Source organism: Phaethon aethereus, assembly GCF_964289735.1.
Source record: "Phaethon aethereus genome assembly, chromosome: 3".
NCBI classification, from domain to species: Eukaryota; Metazoa; Chordata; class Aves; order Phaethontiformes; family Phaethontidae; genus Phaethon; species Phaethon aethereus.
In genome coordinates this window covers 76022475-76040280 of record NC_138576.1, presented here as the reverse complement: position 1 = coordinate 76040280, position 17806 = coordinate 76022475, and the positions used below count along the sequence as shown (strand labels likewise).

Sequence of the window (17806 nt, the reverse complement as noted above, 5' to 3'; positions counted from 1 at the left end):
TTTTTAGATAATTGTCAATGGTGTCTGACAGTTGTGCCCTGTGCATTCTCTGCGCATGATTTTCCGTCTGGAGTTTTGAAGCAGAGAGGTGCTGTGCAATGCTTCACGCTGACATCGGCACTGTGGTTAGCATATGCCATCCTGCTGAGTATGGACGCTTTGAGGAGCCTCAGTGCCTGATATAAAACAAGTCCCCAGGCTCTGACTAAAAAGTAGACTCCAATTACCCTTCTCCCCAGTCCCAGCCTCCTGCTGCAATAGTGAATCAGAACCCTCTAAACTGAGAGTAAAAATTCTTCCTGAACAGTTGTAACCTAAATATTGTATCTGAGAAGTAGTTTATCTGTATCTGAGTAGTAGTAGTTCTAAGTTTTGTTAGACTTTTTCTAGAGCTAGGTACTTAGTAACCTTGGCAGCTTTTTGGTGTGAATAATAATGAATGAGTGCTTGGGATGGTATCTATTTCTTTTAATTGTGAGGATTTAGAAAGTTTAATTACTCTAGGCTTGAGTCATTAAAACAGGCAGTGCTTAGCTTTCTTGTATAAAGCACTATTGATCTGTTGATTCATTTTCAACAGTGCTTTTAACATATGTAGAAATCTGCGTATTTTTCTAATTAAATACACAGAGAAAAGCGATGTATATTCATCATAACAATTGCGGAGTTCTATTTCAATATTTTAAAATTTAAGTCTGTTACGCTTTTGACAGAGAACTTCACTCCAAACTGCCGATGATTTCAAGGTTGAGACAGAAAAAGTAGCTGACAGAAGCACTGTTTGGTTACTTCTCAAAAGTGCCTGGAGCTAATCTACTCCTGTGAAGTTGACAGAAAATACTATTTTAATTTTGTTTTTTTCTTTGGCATTGTAAGGCCTGGTGATGCTCCTTTGGGCTTTTGGAAGAAACGGAAAGCTGAAGGGAGGCTACTCTGAGTGCTACATAGGTAGCTAGAGGGGAAATTGCAAAACATGTGGAGTTTGGTTTTGGGTTTGGTTGGTTGGTTTGTGGTTTTTTTTTCCAGAAGTCTTAGTTGAGTGTTGAAATGTGTTGGAATGCAATGTGTTGAAACTGTGCACTTTTTGTTTGTAAATACAAACAAAATACATGTATTTACAAATTATAACAAAGTCTGGAATTAATAAAAAGTGAGGGAAGAGGGGAAAAAACAAAAAGGTCAGAATAGGTGTATATAATGATAAAATCCCCTATATGGACCTCTGCTCTCTGAATTATGAATATTCTCAGAATATCCTTGCTAATTGAGCTTAACCTGGTGTTTAGGTCCAGGTTGTTTTAGTTGAACAATGTGCTTTTTCTTCTACTGGATTTCTAGATGGGAAGCTGCATAATCAATGTCTTTGATATTTTGTCATGTTTTCTCACAGCTGAATTCCTGGTGTCTCTCAGATGTTTGACAGCTGTCTGTTAGCTAGCACTGCTTAACCTGCACTTAAGAATCTTCAAGTGTAGCTTCCCCACTAGGCAAATATCTGAGTACTTTTCTTCACCTTTGGCCAACAGGCATCATGCCCTTGCCCTCCTCTGTGTGTGGGGCACTTGCCCACAGCCACGAACAGCTTTGATTCTTGGCACTACTCTTGTGGATTGAGTTGAAAGGTGTAAATGTTGGATTTGGCACGTGAGGCCTTGGGGGGCTTTTAGAAGTTGTAGAGACTCGTACACAGCCTCATACAATAGTTTCATGTAAAGCATGATTAACATTTGCACGTTCTGCTTTGCTTCTGTGGCTGTTCCCAGAGCCACAGAGAAACCATGCCGTCAGCTGGGTACCAACCCCATGAGGCAGGCTTCTTCTCCAGGGAAGAGGTAGGAGGTGTAGGAAGCACTAAAAATCTGACAGACTTCCAGTGGCAAGGCAAATCTGTAAAGCTCCATCCTGCTGAGGTTTTAAAAAGTTGAGAGGTCCTGAATCCAGGCAGATGAGGAGTGTTTAAAAAGTCTGTCTTTACTAGTTCTCCATTCTTTGTGAGTTCCTGATGATCGAACTAGTTCCATTTTTCCTTTCATACATAACAGATAGGTCATGTCTGTCCAGCAGTGCAGCACAGATACCTACGCTAGTAACAAATGAGTTTTTCGGTAAGAGAAGTTGGCTTATGTAGGGATCTAGCTGACAGCAGTTGTAGTGCTCTTGCAGCATATACAAACTTGGGCACTTTCACACTGCATTACTTTGTTCTGTTTAGATTTTCTCTGTTTAGTTCATTTTTTGGGTATGAGGAAGAGGATGACTCCTGAACAGAATTTGAAATTCCATGCTCCCATGTCTGAGTTAGGTACAGTCCCAGTTGTGGAAAGCTGGGAGTGAGGCACTTGAAGGTACTTGAGCCCAGGTTCAGACAAGTACTGGGATTTTTTTTTCTTCCCTAACTCAGAAACTTTTGTGTTGGCATTCTGCAAAGATCAGTTCATTCTGTAGTGGTGCTTGATGTCTGCATGTAGGCAGTATAGGAACTGACCACGTAGCATCTTCTCCAGCACCAGCAATGTGCGGGCAATCAGCATTTTTCTCTGTCATGCTCTATTTGTGATGCTCGGAGGTGGCTCAGAGCTTGGATGCAGTGGACAGCTAAGCAGAGGGGAGGTGATCTGCACGGGCAGAGAGAAATGTGCCGAGGAGTCTGAAGCTACAAGGCAGTCATGCCTGGTTGAAATTACTCACTTTCAATAGGTCAGCATCATTTGGAATGGTTTTCTGATGATCGTGTACTCTTCTGTAGGAGCATGCAGATAATGCCTTCTGACATTCCTGGCTGCTAAGAGATTCTTAGTCGGGTGAGCACAGTTGCTTAGCTGCAGTTACTCAAACCGTTTTTTCACCCATGTCTTCCTACTCGTGCTCTTCTTGGTGGTGGTGCAGCAGCACTGGAAGAGGAGGAGGAAGTTATTTATCTTAACACTGGATCTGAAGTTGTGGAGTAAACTAACATGAAGGAATGGCTGGTAGTAAACACAGCACAGTACATAAACAAACAAAACCCCATGGTATGTAAAAACAAAGGTACTTTTCTTGCTGGAGAGAAAATGAAAAAACAAATGCAGGGCAGATGTGAATCACATTGCTTAATGCTATCTTGGAAAACGTTGGGGTACTAAGATGAAGTGTGTGGTCTAAAAATCTCTCTATAGAGCAAATAAACATGCTTTTACCACATTTTGATTATAATTGTAGATGAATGTGAAGAGATTTCTAAGATAGCAATGACTTATTTCCTGAGTTAGAAGCCCTGAAGCTAGAGCACCCCATTACTAAATAAAACATAAACGAACAAAATAAGTGAAATTCCTTTACTTTTAAAAAAAATCTGTATTTGTGGTGTACACTTTTCATTAAGGACTTCTGGGGTAAGGAACGAGTGTATAGGTGTCTTGCTGCACTGCTTGTTCACACATTTTCACTTTCTTTTAAAATGGCTTTAAGTTTAAGTTACATTTCTGGGAGTTATTGTTATAGATCTGTCAGAATATTCTTTGTTACTCCTAATGGCACCAAGTCACTAAAACTAATTCTAGTTTTTGGTTTTAAGACATGCCCTGTGTTGGTTCTCATTGTTATTGTTTGCACCTTCAGCATTTTACTTATTGCTTCTGTTTCTCTCCATAACTTTATTAGATAATTTTGCTATGGCATACAACTTGTTTCTGAGTATTGTGGACTAAAAATAACAATTTGATTGTATGCATTTTTTTGCTTCTTAATGAGAAATTCTTTATGGTTTCAAATTCTTAGTTTCTAAAGAAAATGAAATCCTGTTTAATAGACACTGGTTCTACTACATGTGAAATATTCCAGTTCTTTGCCCGACGAGCTTAAAAAAAACCAACCAAACAGACAAAAACTCAACCTTTTCATATTAGAGAAACAAAAGAAACAAAGCGGAGAAAGGAAATGAAGTGAACATAAGTAATAGATGTTGTGATCTGTTTGATGTGTCCGCCTTCTGTGGGAAAGTATTTGTGGAGATGAGTTAACTTTAATATGCCTTGGAAGTATGCTTTTAAGTACTAGTCTCTCTCACTAATTGACCACAAATTAGTGCCAGTTATATTAAATGAATTCTTTTTCATAAATGGAAAACCACTTTGTAGTCCTCAAAAAAATGGTTAATGACAACATTTGCAATAAAATTCAGTGGGGATTTTTTTTTCCGAATTAACAATTAATCATTCTTAGAGAATTTTTTTAATCAAGGAATATGGTTTATGTGAACAGCTATTATAAGAACTTGTGATGGGGAAAAATAAGGCAAAGATTTCTCTTTAGTGTCCATAAATATTTTGAAGAACTTCCCCTGGATTTCAGTTTTTTTCTACTGAAAAAAAACAGATTAAGTTAAAACCATATAACAAGTAACAGTTGGATAGTAGGAGGGCACAACCCTGTAACTGAATGATTTAACACAATTTGCAAAACGCTGACAATTTTCAAGCAGGTTTACCCAGTGTTTTTTATTAATATATGTATACTGAATGCCCAGCAATGTTTTAATCCTAGTTTCTAATTGGTAGGGTTGACTGAAAGCAGCCTTTTTTCCTTGCTTATCTGTTTAGTTTAATTTACAGGTCCAGCTGGGTTTTCTGTTGTTTTTATGAGACATTGTTAGATCACCTATTTGAAAATGCAAAGACCTAGCAGGGCTGTTGTGTTGGACAAGTTTAGTTTATGGAGGCAGAAGTGAAATTAATAAAGCAGTAACAGATTTGCATGTTGTGACCAGTTTGGATGCTCCCTGTTTGCCTAGGAGCTAGAATTCTCAGCTGAAGTTCTGTTTGTTATTTGGTTTTGATGTTATTCATGATGAGGGGAAGTCCTCTGCTACTTAAAGCAAACACACACACCTGCCCACCCCATCACAACTATGTTGTGATACCTGCTGCATGGCTGCTGTGCCATAGAATATGTGTTATATAAGAACAGAATATTACAGTTGGGCCTTGCTTTTTCTTTGCCTTTTTTCTTTTTTTTTTTTTAATGCCATCACCTCGTATGGACGTGGCACAGGTGTCAAGTTCTGCTTTTTCATGTTCATATAACTTCTGATGGCAACTAGAACCAGCTGAAGGAGGTGACTAACCAGAGGGAAACTGTCTTATTGCCCTTAAGGTATTCCTTCCTCTTATCTCTCCCAAATACGCCTGGAGAATTGTCTGGAGTAGACTATTTCCCATCTGAAACACTGCTTATTTTTTGCAGTGGTGGTTTTACAGTAATTTTTCCCTACTGAGCAGATGTTGGAAATACTAGCACATGATCCAGAGACAGGAAATTTTGGAAAAGTGACCAAAACCAGAGATCCAGTATAATCTGTCATTTCACAGTGACCAACTATGTAGTATAAGCTTTACATTGACTCTGTCAGTTCAGATAATTTTGAAAACAGGATACTATAGTGGAGAGCAAAACAGGGGCGAGGGGTAGACCTTGGAGATGTAAACTAACGAAGAGAGAAATGATTAGGGAATTAGGGAGAGGGGAGCATGTAACACAAACCATGAGACACATCACAATGCAAGCATAATAAGGAATTTTAGTCTGACAGGGGAAAACTTTCTGGGTTGAACTCTGATTATTTTGAGTCATTTTTTTTCCCTACTTGGAGCATCATTTGGTTGACATGACTTTTGCAGCTGGTCCTGGCGACAGAGGACCTTCGTTCTGAGCCAGTGTAGCAGCTCTTCTGTAGCTGCCTGTCCCCGACTCTCTGGTATTCTGCTGCATAGGGAGAATCCATCAGTAGGGGACAGATTGTTGACTGGTTAGTAATTATTCAGTTTTCTGTCTAGACCATTTGCTTCTGAAGAGAAACCAAAGTGACTGTTTCTAAGAAAAAGAAGTAATTAGCTTTGACAGGATTTCTGCTTCTGAAAGGATTTCCAGTAGCAGTCTTCTGTCATGTATGCATCCATGCATACATACACAACCAAATCCAAAAACCAGAACAGGAACACTAGAGGTGGTCTCAGATCGCAGCTGGTCTCTAGCATTTTGCTGCTTTAGCATTCAGCTGGGCTCTGGTGCCTGTGCTTCCTCCTGCAGAGGGAAATATTCATCCCCTTACGCAGCTGTCAGACGGGAGATGCTCCTCTGAGACTTTTTGCAGTGATCTCACTTTTCTGATTGTGTATAATTCATAGGTGATGTCATGTAGTAGAACCCTTTTTTTTTTTTTCTTTTTTAAAGGATTGCAATTCATCAGTGAGGACCCAGATGTACACTTACACTAAGGAGGCTGATGTCACAGGAAACTTTTCTTGTATGTGAGACATGGGCATGCTCACAAAGTGCATCCGGTCTCCATATATTGAATGAATATTCATAGTGCTGCATGCCATAAAGTTGCTTTGACGTGTCTGGAGTTTGAACTCCAATTACCAAAAATCTTTCTCAAGACCTCTGCAGTAATATGGTTGGTACCACTTAATAGTAAAGTAGCTTATGAGACAATATTAGACTTGTTCCATTGATGTTTGTAGAAATGCAGAGGAAATTTTAATCACCCAAAATGAGCAAAATGTGACCTAAGTTTAACTGCTGTTAACAATGACAGTGCACAATGCAGCATCCAACTTGTTAATGGTATTATCTTCGCAGTTTGAAGTAAGAATCCTATGGTCTGTTAATGCTGACAGTTTATCAGTGCTCAGTAGTAATACAGGTAGAACAAACCCAAGCCTGTCTGTTGCTGGCAAACAAAGAGAGGAATTTCTCTCTTAGGTTGAAGAGGTAGATGGGTTACCATTGCATGGTGCAGGGAAATAGTGCGAGACACTGCAGATATATGTGGATACTGGTGCTAATAGAATATTTGAGTGCTCTTGCTAAATTAAGTAATAAGCCATTTAATATGCAGCAGATGTTTTGTGTGGCTTGTGTCAGGCTGGAGGCGTGTTTAGGATGCATTAAAAAAAGTGCTTTTTTGTTCTTTATCCCTCCCCCACCTTTCCCTGAGTATTTTCTGATATAAAAAGAAGTTATACCAGTTGCTACCCGTAAAGAAGAGATGTGAATTTGACACTCCGACAGTGTTTCCACCATAACCTCATTTGTTGGGGTTTATTTAGCTGAGTAGTAGAACTTGTCCAAAGCTATACTGTTAGATGATATGTACTGCACAGTTTCACAGTTTGAAGCTAATTAGAGTTAACATTGAGGACACAAATTTCCCTTGCTTCTTCAAAGGAGGTAAAACTTTGATGAAGACTGTGGAAGAAATGTAACTTCTGTTCTTTAGATAGCTCTGCAGAACAGTTTCATCTGAAATGGAAGAATCCTTATATTAATGGTATATTGCCTTGTCTTGAAGGTTGATTTTTAGAGAGTATAATTTCTTTAAATTCCTTTGAAATAGACTCAAGTGCAATGCTTTATTTGGCCTTGTACAGTGATGTTTTCCTATGGGGTTGTTTGGGGGGTTTTTTGGCAGGCAATTTAAAGTGGCATTGCACCTTTGCTGATCTTTTAGTCCCTTTTGTCTGGACACCAGTTCTTGTACATATTAAAATAAAGGTTTTTGTTTGTCCCTAAGTTTCATGTAAGCTGTTGTCCTGTTTCTGACAGAAGCCAGTAGCAGAGGTTGAGGGGACATCCATGTACATCAATGCCCGTGATACTTCTGTTGGACTACAGAATCCTCAGAGACTGTGTCTTCAAGATTTTGAAGCTGGATTCTTCATGAAAATCCATGATGTGATTTCCCAAGAGTTGCATAGCTAGTAGAGTTTATTCTAATTCATATATTTCGAGAATGTAGAATTGTCTTAAAAATGACTGACAATTCATTTTCATGCTAATTCCACAGGTACTATCAAATCACTTTTGTTTTCTTCTGTATAGGAAGATAACTTCATTTTGCGTAGGCTGCCAATATTCAACATTAAACAAATCCTTATACCAATAGGAATGATAGATGTTTTTCCACATATTTCACACAAAATGGCAGAAGGTCTCATTATTTCTTTTTGGTATACATATCTAAAGAATCATGGTTGATGAACCTTTTTTTTTTTTCTTTAAAACAACATCTTAATTAAAAAAATATTCAGTGCAGTTCATGGATAGTAAAACATTGCTACTCTTGTATTTTTATAACAACAAAAAAATTGTGGTAGCAATGGAAGCCAACAAATATTCCTAAAGAGAAGAGGCTGCTTTGAAGACGGAGGAATGAGGAGACTGGGGTTTCTTGCATGTACTGTTTCCATTTGGTTGATTGGTTTTATGTTTTGTGGGGTTTTTTAAGTGTAGTCCAGAGTTCCTGGATCACACACTAATGTTAAAAGTCTAATAGTTATTAGAAGGTTGAGCTTTTTAAAGCCTTTGTTTCTCATGTTGCACTTTTTAATCACTTTTGCCATCTAGTCCCTTGTAAAGGAGAAGCCCATATTAAGGTAGACTCCATGTCCTGCTCAAGTGATTGAGACAGGAGAGGTGGTATAAATTGATTTTGCTCTAGATGTGGTTTTGTCCTTTCAGCTAGCTGTAAAAATATATGATTTAAAAAATAACTGTGAAGTGGTTGCTGCATCACAACCTGTCATCTTTCTAGTCTGCTTATACTAGTCAATGGCAAAGCAATACCTGAATGCCTGAAAGGAATAGCTGGAAATGCATTTTTTTAAACTGTTCATTTTTAAGTTGTTGGGTTCTAAAGGGACTACGTCTCATCAGTAACACTGCTAAAACCAGTAATGAAGTCAGGAATAAAATGGGAAGTTTCAAATTACTGTTCAATTTTCCTTATCTATGGGTTGGTGCTTAGTTGTGCCGTTCCTGAAGTAAGGAGCACATCAGTACAACATAACCTGATCTTTTGTCAGTGATGCAGAGCACTTGCTGACTGTCCCGCCTCAGATGTGTTTGCAGAGTGGTAACTGTAGGACTCAAGTGGTTTCACTGAGCATATTACAATTTTATAATTCATTCGGGCACAGTAAACCATTTTATCGCTGTATGTACGTGTGCTTGTGTCTTACAAAAAAAACCCCCAAAATACTTCTGTGGACTGCATAGATGATACGTAGATGGTATTTTCTTCTCCAGTTTGGTTTGAACCTTGGCCTAGTATTCAAGGGTATTTCACTTTTGAAGTGCTGTTACTTGGATCTGATCTAAAATGGAGAGTTTAATCATCTGTAATTGTTAAACACAAGCATCAGTGTTAACATCACAACTTGCTAGTTAATCCTTTTAGTATGAACTGTGTAATCTTCTCCAGGCAAAATCCAAACCAGAAGTTCACAGAATCACTAAGGTGGGAAAGGGCCTTCAAGACCATCAAGTCCAACCATTACTCCAGCGCCACCATGTCCCCTAAACCATGTCCCGAAGTGCCACATCCACACATTTTTTTGAACACTTCCAGAGATGGCGACTCCACCACCTCCCTGGGCAGCCTGTTCCAATGCTTGACCACCCTCTCACTGAAGAAATTTTTCCTAATATCCAATCTAAACCTCCCCTGGCGCAACTTGAGGCCATTTCCTCTCATCCTATCACTAGTTACTTGGGAGAAGAGACCAACACCCACCTCACCACAACCCCCTTTCAGGTAGTTGTAGAGAGCGATAAGGTCTCCCCTCAGCCTCCTCTTCTCCAGACCGAACAACCCCAGTTCCCTCAGCCGCTCCTCATAAGACTTGATCTCCAGACCCCTCACGAGCTTCTTTGCCCTTCTCTGGACATGCTCCAGCACCTCAATGTCCTTCTTGTAGTGAGGGGCCCAAAACTGAACACAGGATTCAAGGTGCGGCCTCACCAGTGCCGAGTACAGGGGCACGATCACTTCCCTACTCCTGCTGGCCACACTATTCCTGATACAGGCCAGGATGCTGTTGGCCTTCTTGGCCACCTGGGCACACTGCTGGCTCATGTTCAGCCAGGTGTCAACCAGCACCCCCAGGTCCCTTTCCGCCGGGCTGCTCTCCAGCCACTCCTCCCTAAGCCTGTAGCGTCGCATGGGGTTGTTGTGGCCAAAGTGCAGGACCCGGCCCTTGGCCTTATTAAACCTCATACAGTTGGCCTCTGCCCATTGATTCAGCCTGTCCAGATCCCTCTGCAGAGCCCTCCTACCCTCCAGCAGATCAACACTCCCACCCAACCTGCTGTCACCTGCAAACTTGCTGAGGGAGCACTCGATCCCCTCATGCAGATCATCAATAAAGATATTGAACAAGACCGGCCCCAGAACCAAGCCCTGGGGAACACCACTTGTGACCGGCCACCAGCCGGATTTAATGTCGTTCACCACAACTCTCTGGGCTCGGCCATCCAGCCAGTTCCTCACCCAGCGAAGAGTAAACCTGTCTAAGCCACGAGCTGCCAGTTTCTCCAGGAGACTGCTGTGGGAGATGCTGTCAAAGGCTTTACTAAAGTCCAGGTAGACAACGTCCACAGTCTTTCCCTCATCCACTAGGTGGGTCACCTGGTCATAGAAGGAGATCAGGTTGGTCAAGCAGGACCTGCCTTTCGTGAACCCATGCTGGCTGGGCCTGATCCCTTGGTTGTCCTGCAGGTGCCCTGTGAGCACTCTCAAGACGAACCGCTCCATGATCTTCCCCGGTACGGAGGTCAGGCTGACAGGCCTGTAGTTCCCAGGATCCTCCTTCCGGCCTTTCTTGTAGATGGGTGTCACATTGGCAAGCCTCCAGTCTTCTGGGACCTCCGCTGTTAACCAGGACTGCTGATAAATGATAAAGGGTGGCTTGGCAAGCTCCTCCGCCAGCTCTCTCAGTACTCTCGGGTGGATCCCATCAGGCCGCATAGACTTGTGGGTGTCCAGGTCATGTTGCATGTTCATTTCTTTTTCTGCCCTGCAAACCTAGTCACAGAATCACAGAATCATTAGGATTGGAAAGGACATCTATGATCATCAAGTCCAACCGTCAGCCCAATGCCACCATGCCCACTAAATCATGTCCTGAAGTGCCACATCTACATGTTTTTTGAACACCTCCAGTGATGGTGACTCTACCACTTCCCTGGGCAGCCTGTTCCAATGCCCGATCACTCTTTCAATAAAGAAATTTTTCCTAATATCTAGTCTAAACCTCCCCAGGTGTAACTTGAGGCCATTTCATCTCATCCCGAAAGTCATGACTTTCCTGAGAGTAGGCTGGGGTAGAGGGAGGGGGAGGAAGAGTCTAGTCTCTCAAGGTTGTTGGTACAGGAAGATTCTCATGTTTCCATAGTAAAGGTTGGTGGGATTAATTATCCAGCACCAAAAACACACTGTAGTCCTTTGATGTGAAACTGAATGTGTATTTGCAAGCAGTTTGGCATTTGAAAATTAGTTCCACTGCTAGCAGGGTATTACTGCTGTTGTGTAAACGTAAATACTTTTTTCCATCACCTGAAGAGTGGAAAGCTTCAAGAGCTTCCCTCTCTGTCAGACTCCGCACTCTGACTCAGGCATTTTTTCTGTCTCTGGGGTGCAATCTGTATGAATTCTTATATCAAATCCTGATTAGGTATGTTAAACAGTTTTGGGTTTTTTTTTTCCCCGAAAAGCACTGTTAAAAACATTACTTTTTTTCCTGGGCATAGCAATGTAAAACAAGCCTGTTTTAATCTGCTACTTTTGTGTCATTTTTTTCAATGCATCAAATGTAATGATTCCCAATGCCTTTTTTAGCTGTCATATTGCAATGGCTTTAGAACAAAATATGCTCAGCTAGCTTAGTAACTGGCTGTGTGAGCAAAAGAAGCATTGTATTCTAGCAGGTTTTGTTCTGTTTTGTTTATGTGATACCTTTTTTTTCTTCCCATTAAAAAACTAGAGTACATAAAACCAAAAGAAAAACAGATTTCTGTCCCTTGAAAAATCCAGGTCAATATTTTCATTGGTAAGGGAGAAAGCTTAGCCATAGAAAGGAGATTCCTCTCTCGGTACAGGGAAATGCGGAGTAAGAGTTGAATATTCAAAAAAATGGCTTTCTTGAAGAAGGGAAAAAGACCCAACAAATCAAGTTCAGTCAATATGTGCTAAGTGTGTAGCAAATCCATCACAACAGGATTCCACTAACCTTTTTGGAGAAATCCAGAATGGCTATAATTCTGAGGATATCAATAGTTCATTCAGTGGGGAACTTGTGTTAACATACTGAGATCTCTGTGTTTTCAGATTACTTTTGTGGAAAAAACAATAATAATATATTTTTAGAAAAAATGTTTTGAAGATAATGTCTTTGGCAACAGCTCAGGGGTGGATAGTACGGTTTTTTCCCAACATAGTTCCAAATCAGATTTAAAAAAAAAGAACAAAACTGCAAGCATTCCATGCTTTCCAGTGCCTAAGACTATGCTCTGTGGATCCCTCCAAATATTTTGGGGCAACCAAGGCTTGGTTATCATTGTCCTAGAAACAAAAACAACAAAGTCTCATTTCATAAGGAAATACAAAATACAGTTACATAAGATTATTGGTGCTGGAAAGACATATTAATGACTGTCATTATACATTATTTTTTGTGACCTTTGCTCAATTAAGCAGTGTCTCCTTTCATCCCTAGTTGGCTTTAGATCCTGAAGCATCTCTAGGGAATGCAGGACTTGCAGCAGTTCTTCCTTCAGAAAAGACCAGAGAGGTTCTTTCTTGGCAAATCATTAACTGTGTGAAAAACAATTTTTATTTTAATTTTTAAGAAAAAGTGTAGCCTTGTACTCCTTAATTTAAGAATAGCTACCTCTGCCATTACGACATAATATTGGATTCTTTTCTGGTGCACAAAAGAGTCCTTTCAAAGTCTTTGCAAGTTTATTGTAAGTGAAAACTTGCCAAACAGGCTTCAAAGCATCTTTTTCTGATTTTAAAATGCTGTTAGAAGAAAATGAAGAAAATAGCTTTACTGTTTTTGAACGACTTTAACAAGTTCAGAAGGAAACTGGTTACCCTTTCGTAACTAAGGTGTCACCACATACATAGATGCAGTTTGAGATTGTCCGTTTATCAGTTTTTAAAATGTTAGTAACAGCTTCATGTTTTATGTCTGTAAGTCTGAGCAGTAGATGATAAAGCATACTTTCCATCCTATATCTCTTTGGCTGTACTACTGTGAAGCACTTTGAGAATTAGTTATGGATGCTTGCTTCACATAACGCATATCTATTAATGCATATACAGAGGAGGGTGATACTTTCAGTGAATAACCATGACCACATGTACTCATCCATAGACAGAGTGGGAAGGGAAATTATCAAGGGACAAATAGTCTCAGTAAAGAAATACCCCTATTCCTGGCCTGAAGCATCTTTTTTGATACGTCAGAGGGGAAGTCTTAGGTAAGCTACCATTTATTGGCCTCTGGAGAAAGGTCACCAGTGTGCATAGTCTAATTCTCTCTTTTGCCTACATCTGTGCTCTTATATTCCTGTCAGTTCAGTTTCCCTGTGCATGCAAGCAAAGAAGAAATTTACTATGGACATGACTTGCAGGCCTACTCTCATGTTGAACCCTAGTAGTTGCCACTTTATTTGGACTCTCTGTATTGCTACTACAGCAATAGAGACAGCAAGTTGTAAATGGTAAGCTGAGAGACAATTTAGAAAAATGCAGTTGTCGCCACTTGCTTGTCTTTGGTCCTTTTTGAGAAGTTTTTTGCAAGTGTTGCGGGATAAACCTCCAAAACATAAACTTCTGCCTAGATTCTTCTATTAAAAAAAAAACCAACAAACCCTAATCTGAAGTACTCAAGATATATTTATTACGGAGGCAAACAGCTTCCTCTCTTTTTAACACTCTGATCTTTGCCTTCCTTCCATTATTCTGGTGTTGGTCACTGTTTGTCACTGATGATCAGAACATGTAGGATTGGTTCTCATCTTTGGAGTCCCATGTGCTGCATGCGTTTCTGTGTATCTGCAGGTATTAATGGTTGTATATTAGGCACAATTTTTCTCCTTCATTATTTCTCTGGCCACATAGATAAGTATGAAGTAACAGAAGGTAAATGCATGGTGAGACAAACCATCTCAAATTAAATATTGCTCTTTATTTGAATTTATTCTGTATCAGCTGGGGTAGATACATTATAAAACTGACTTTCACATAAAGGTGTGTCCAAAGACCAAAATACTTTTGAAATTTTACATATATGTATTCTATTAAACTGTCTGTTGTGAAGGAGCACCTTTTAAACATGCTACCCTTATTTGCTTTTTAGTTGATTCTTTAATGATGCAGACAGCTGGCAGAGACTTGGTCACAACCTTGATCTCTCTGTGATCTTTATAAACAACTCCTCTTTCCATTCTTCAGGTTTTCTCAATCATCCTATTGATTCTCTCCATCCTATTGTATGCCACAGATTATTTTTTCCATTTCATTTTAGTGTATGAAAGTAGCAGGAGTTTTTCAAACATCGGGTACAGAATAAAGACGACTATAATAAATGCTCCAGGAGCTGCTGATTGGCACATAAAGCTACAGTGTGATAAACTGGTATGAGTTAGAATAATGTGCATCTTTACTTCCTTGAAAGAGTGCATAATGAGACCTGATTTAAATATGTTCTGTTTTTAAGAAACATCCCATGTGTTTTCTTTGAAATTAGCTTTGCCTTCATCTGTTGGAACTATTAAGCTGATCTGCTCCTTGAATTATTCTATACAAGCCTGTACAATTCAAGAGAGGAAAAAAGAAACTGTAAATCAACAATGCATAATTTTGGAAGCCCATTTACTATGGTCAAAAAATTATTTTAAGATTCAATTGAAGGAAATAGGTGCTTACATGATACACTAAATAGTGTAAAAATTCATGAATAACAAAAGTATTTCTAGCATTTTTCCTAGCTTTTTCTAGAAATTTTCTTCTAATTTTTCAAGAATGGTAAAGGCTTCAGCTACAGAACATTCCCAACAGAAATTTTGGAAGGCCTTTGTTTAGGCAAGTTCCTTGTCTATAAATTCAGACAGTAAGTTAAAAAATATTAGCTTGTAAGAAAAGTTAGTTTTTATATTAGAAGTCATAAGCATCTCTAATGAAGAGAGGGCAAATGGGTCAGATTAACTTAGTGTAACAGAAAAAATAGTATAGAATTTCCAAAGTTATAATGGGAAAACATATGTTTCACAGTTACTGAAAGAGGAACAAATCAAAAAGGAGATTAAATCATTGGCTAATGGTTGTAAATCAGGGAGCTAACACTTCTTTGTTCTCTTCCCTGCGGGAAGGATTGTGTTAGTGAGATCCTGGGTTACTCTGCCATAGTCAAGTAACTTGAAGAGTGTCCCTCATACCTGCAGAATGAATGCTGCGATGCTGTTCGTAGTTGTTGCTTTGTGTGATGCTGCATAAAACATTTCAAGAGCGTAGTTTTGTGAGACCCTGTCCATCTACCAGTGGAAGAATTCTTTCAGGTCTCAAAGGAGGATTTTTTAATTATTCTTGGCTAGTATTATTTAAGATCAGCTCTGAAAACTGTTGACATTGCATCAGCACACCAGATTTTAGGCTTCCTTTTTTTTTTTTTCCCTTCTTTCATAAATACCAAGAATGCCTAAAGCATTAGTGTTCATTTCTCCAGGAATCTTTAAAAATCCATGTCCTGATTTATGTAGAATAAGAATGAATTTGCAAATGCAATAAAACTGTTGGAAGCATAGATGTTGGATTTGGTAGTCTGTCACCTGTCAGATTATGGAGGGAAGTGAAGCTTGCCTTTTAAACCATTACCTAAAGTATCCAGTAATTGTATGACTTAGAATTGTAGTATGAACTATGGTGGTGTGAATTACTACCAAAGTTACATACAGCCCCTTTTTGTGTGACCAATGTAGCTTTAAAATATCGTTGTACTTTTATAATTATAAAGGAGCATCATGTGGGAAAAAATACTTGTGCTATCTGTGTGCTCAGTGTTCACATTTTCATTTTGCTTTCACATTTGCATATCCAACAGGATCCAAAAAAATATTTGCATCCATGTGTTTACCTTATTAGTGGACAGTTTCAGTGATGAGTTTTGAAATGCCTCTCTAAGTCTTTTACCATACCTTCACTTATTTTTAATCTACACCAAAACTCTAGTATTAATTTTCTCCCTGAAAAGTATAACTAGCTAGAAGAAAAGAATTCTCCCTCTACCATAACCTGTCCTATGCTCAGAGCTGTATGAATGCTTTAACTATTTTAGTCCTTTATGACAAACAAGGGGGAATGAAGTGACACAGTGACACCTCTACTGAAAGAGATGCATCCATTCTAAGTAGCCATTGGGGAGGTATCTTTTGCAAAACTAAATAAAACACCAAAATAGATGATTGCACTTTTTATTATACAAAAATCTTTAATACAATAATCAAATTCAGTTGCAGCTTTTATGTTCCTTGCTGCACTTTTTATGACTGACTTTTACTTCGTAGTGTTCCTGTAGATGTGATTTTTCCAATGAAATCCTTCTTCAGTCCGCTCAAGGCAGATGATATTTGAGCTCGTGATTAGATTTATAAGTGGGTTTCTTTTTTGCTCTGTTGCAGAGAGGTTTGCCTGGAAGGACAAGAGGGTATTACTGATATATTTGTATTTATTCTTGCATCATGCACTCTCATTGCTGTTTCTTGTTTACTGGCAGGAAGAGACAGGGAGATATATAGAGTATTGCTAAGAAACAAGGAATAAAGTTATGCAAGTCTGAGTGGCTGTTCCAAATATTATTTTTGCATAAGAAAAACATGTATAAACCATAATGTAAGAAGTCTATGGTATGCTCAAGATATTCGTTTACTACTAAATTATTTCAATATGATTATGTGATGTGCAAGGCTTCTTTTATGGGCCAAAGTCTTAAAATCTTTGTGTTGGCACCCTCAGTTTGAAGAACTTCAGTGGTAGGGATCATGGTGGGGGACAGAGAATTAAATCCAAGGTCTCTTAGGTCAAACTTGACTGAAGTTTTATTGAGGGTGATCAGGAGAAATTGATTAACACAATTTGTGATGGTAAACAGGAGAGAGACAGCAAAAGAGATCCATCTCTAGATTATTTTTAACTGCTGAAATTTCTTAGTAGACTCAAAATTGTCATAGCCTTCTTTTTCTTATATGCTTTGGAAAATATTTGGGAAATTGCATGGAGGATAAAAGTAATTCTAGAAAGATTTCCTCCTTCACACTGAAGTAATCACCCCTCTGTTTCTGACAAAATCTTTTCAATGAAGAGATAAGATTATATTTTAATGATGCATCCACCTGGGCTCTACTAACAAAAAGCTTTTTAAATGGGTAATTTTTGAGCCTTAGTTGCACAATAGTGATAATGGCTTCCAGTCTTCCTTCTTTCCCAAAACAAATTCCTGCATAGAGAATGTTTTCATGATTTGTAAAATATCGATGATTTTGAAGAGTCTTATTCTAATGTGTTTTATGTGAAATTAAAATATTGATACATACTGTGCTGATTTGAAGGGATTGTTCAGGACTGTTGCTTTTACAATACTTCAGTTTCCGTAAAAAAAGGGCTTGATTTTTAAATTACAATTTTTGTTTCTTTTTAAACATAGTATGTATCCTACAAAGAATAGGGCTTATTCTTCTTATTGTTATTATTGCTGTACAAGAGCATGTGGAGATAACGTTGTTCTGCAGAGTTTTTTTGTATAAAGACAATAGTTAATGGTTACTGAAGGTAGGAGTGTATAATGCAAGTTCCTAAATATAATAGAAGATTTTCAGTGATTAGTTTTTGAGAAGGATAAGGTAGATTTGTGAGACTTTCGTGGTAACTGTTTTTGACAATTTTCTGTAGTGGAAAGCACTCATTCTGTTATGTAATGTTGTGAACACT

The 17806-nt window shown here is 38.8% G+C and overlaps 1 protein-coding gene across 1 annotated transcript in view; it reads left to right on the top strand.

Moving 5' to 3' along the window:
- UTRN (utrophin) overlaps nucleotides 1-17806 on the top strand; it is a gene marked incomplete at its 3' end in the record, with an annotated part of 391562 nt that overhangs the window by 282303 nt on the left and 91453 nt on the right. The gene's annotated exons all lie outside the window — the stretch shown is intronic.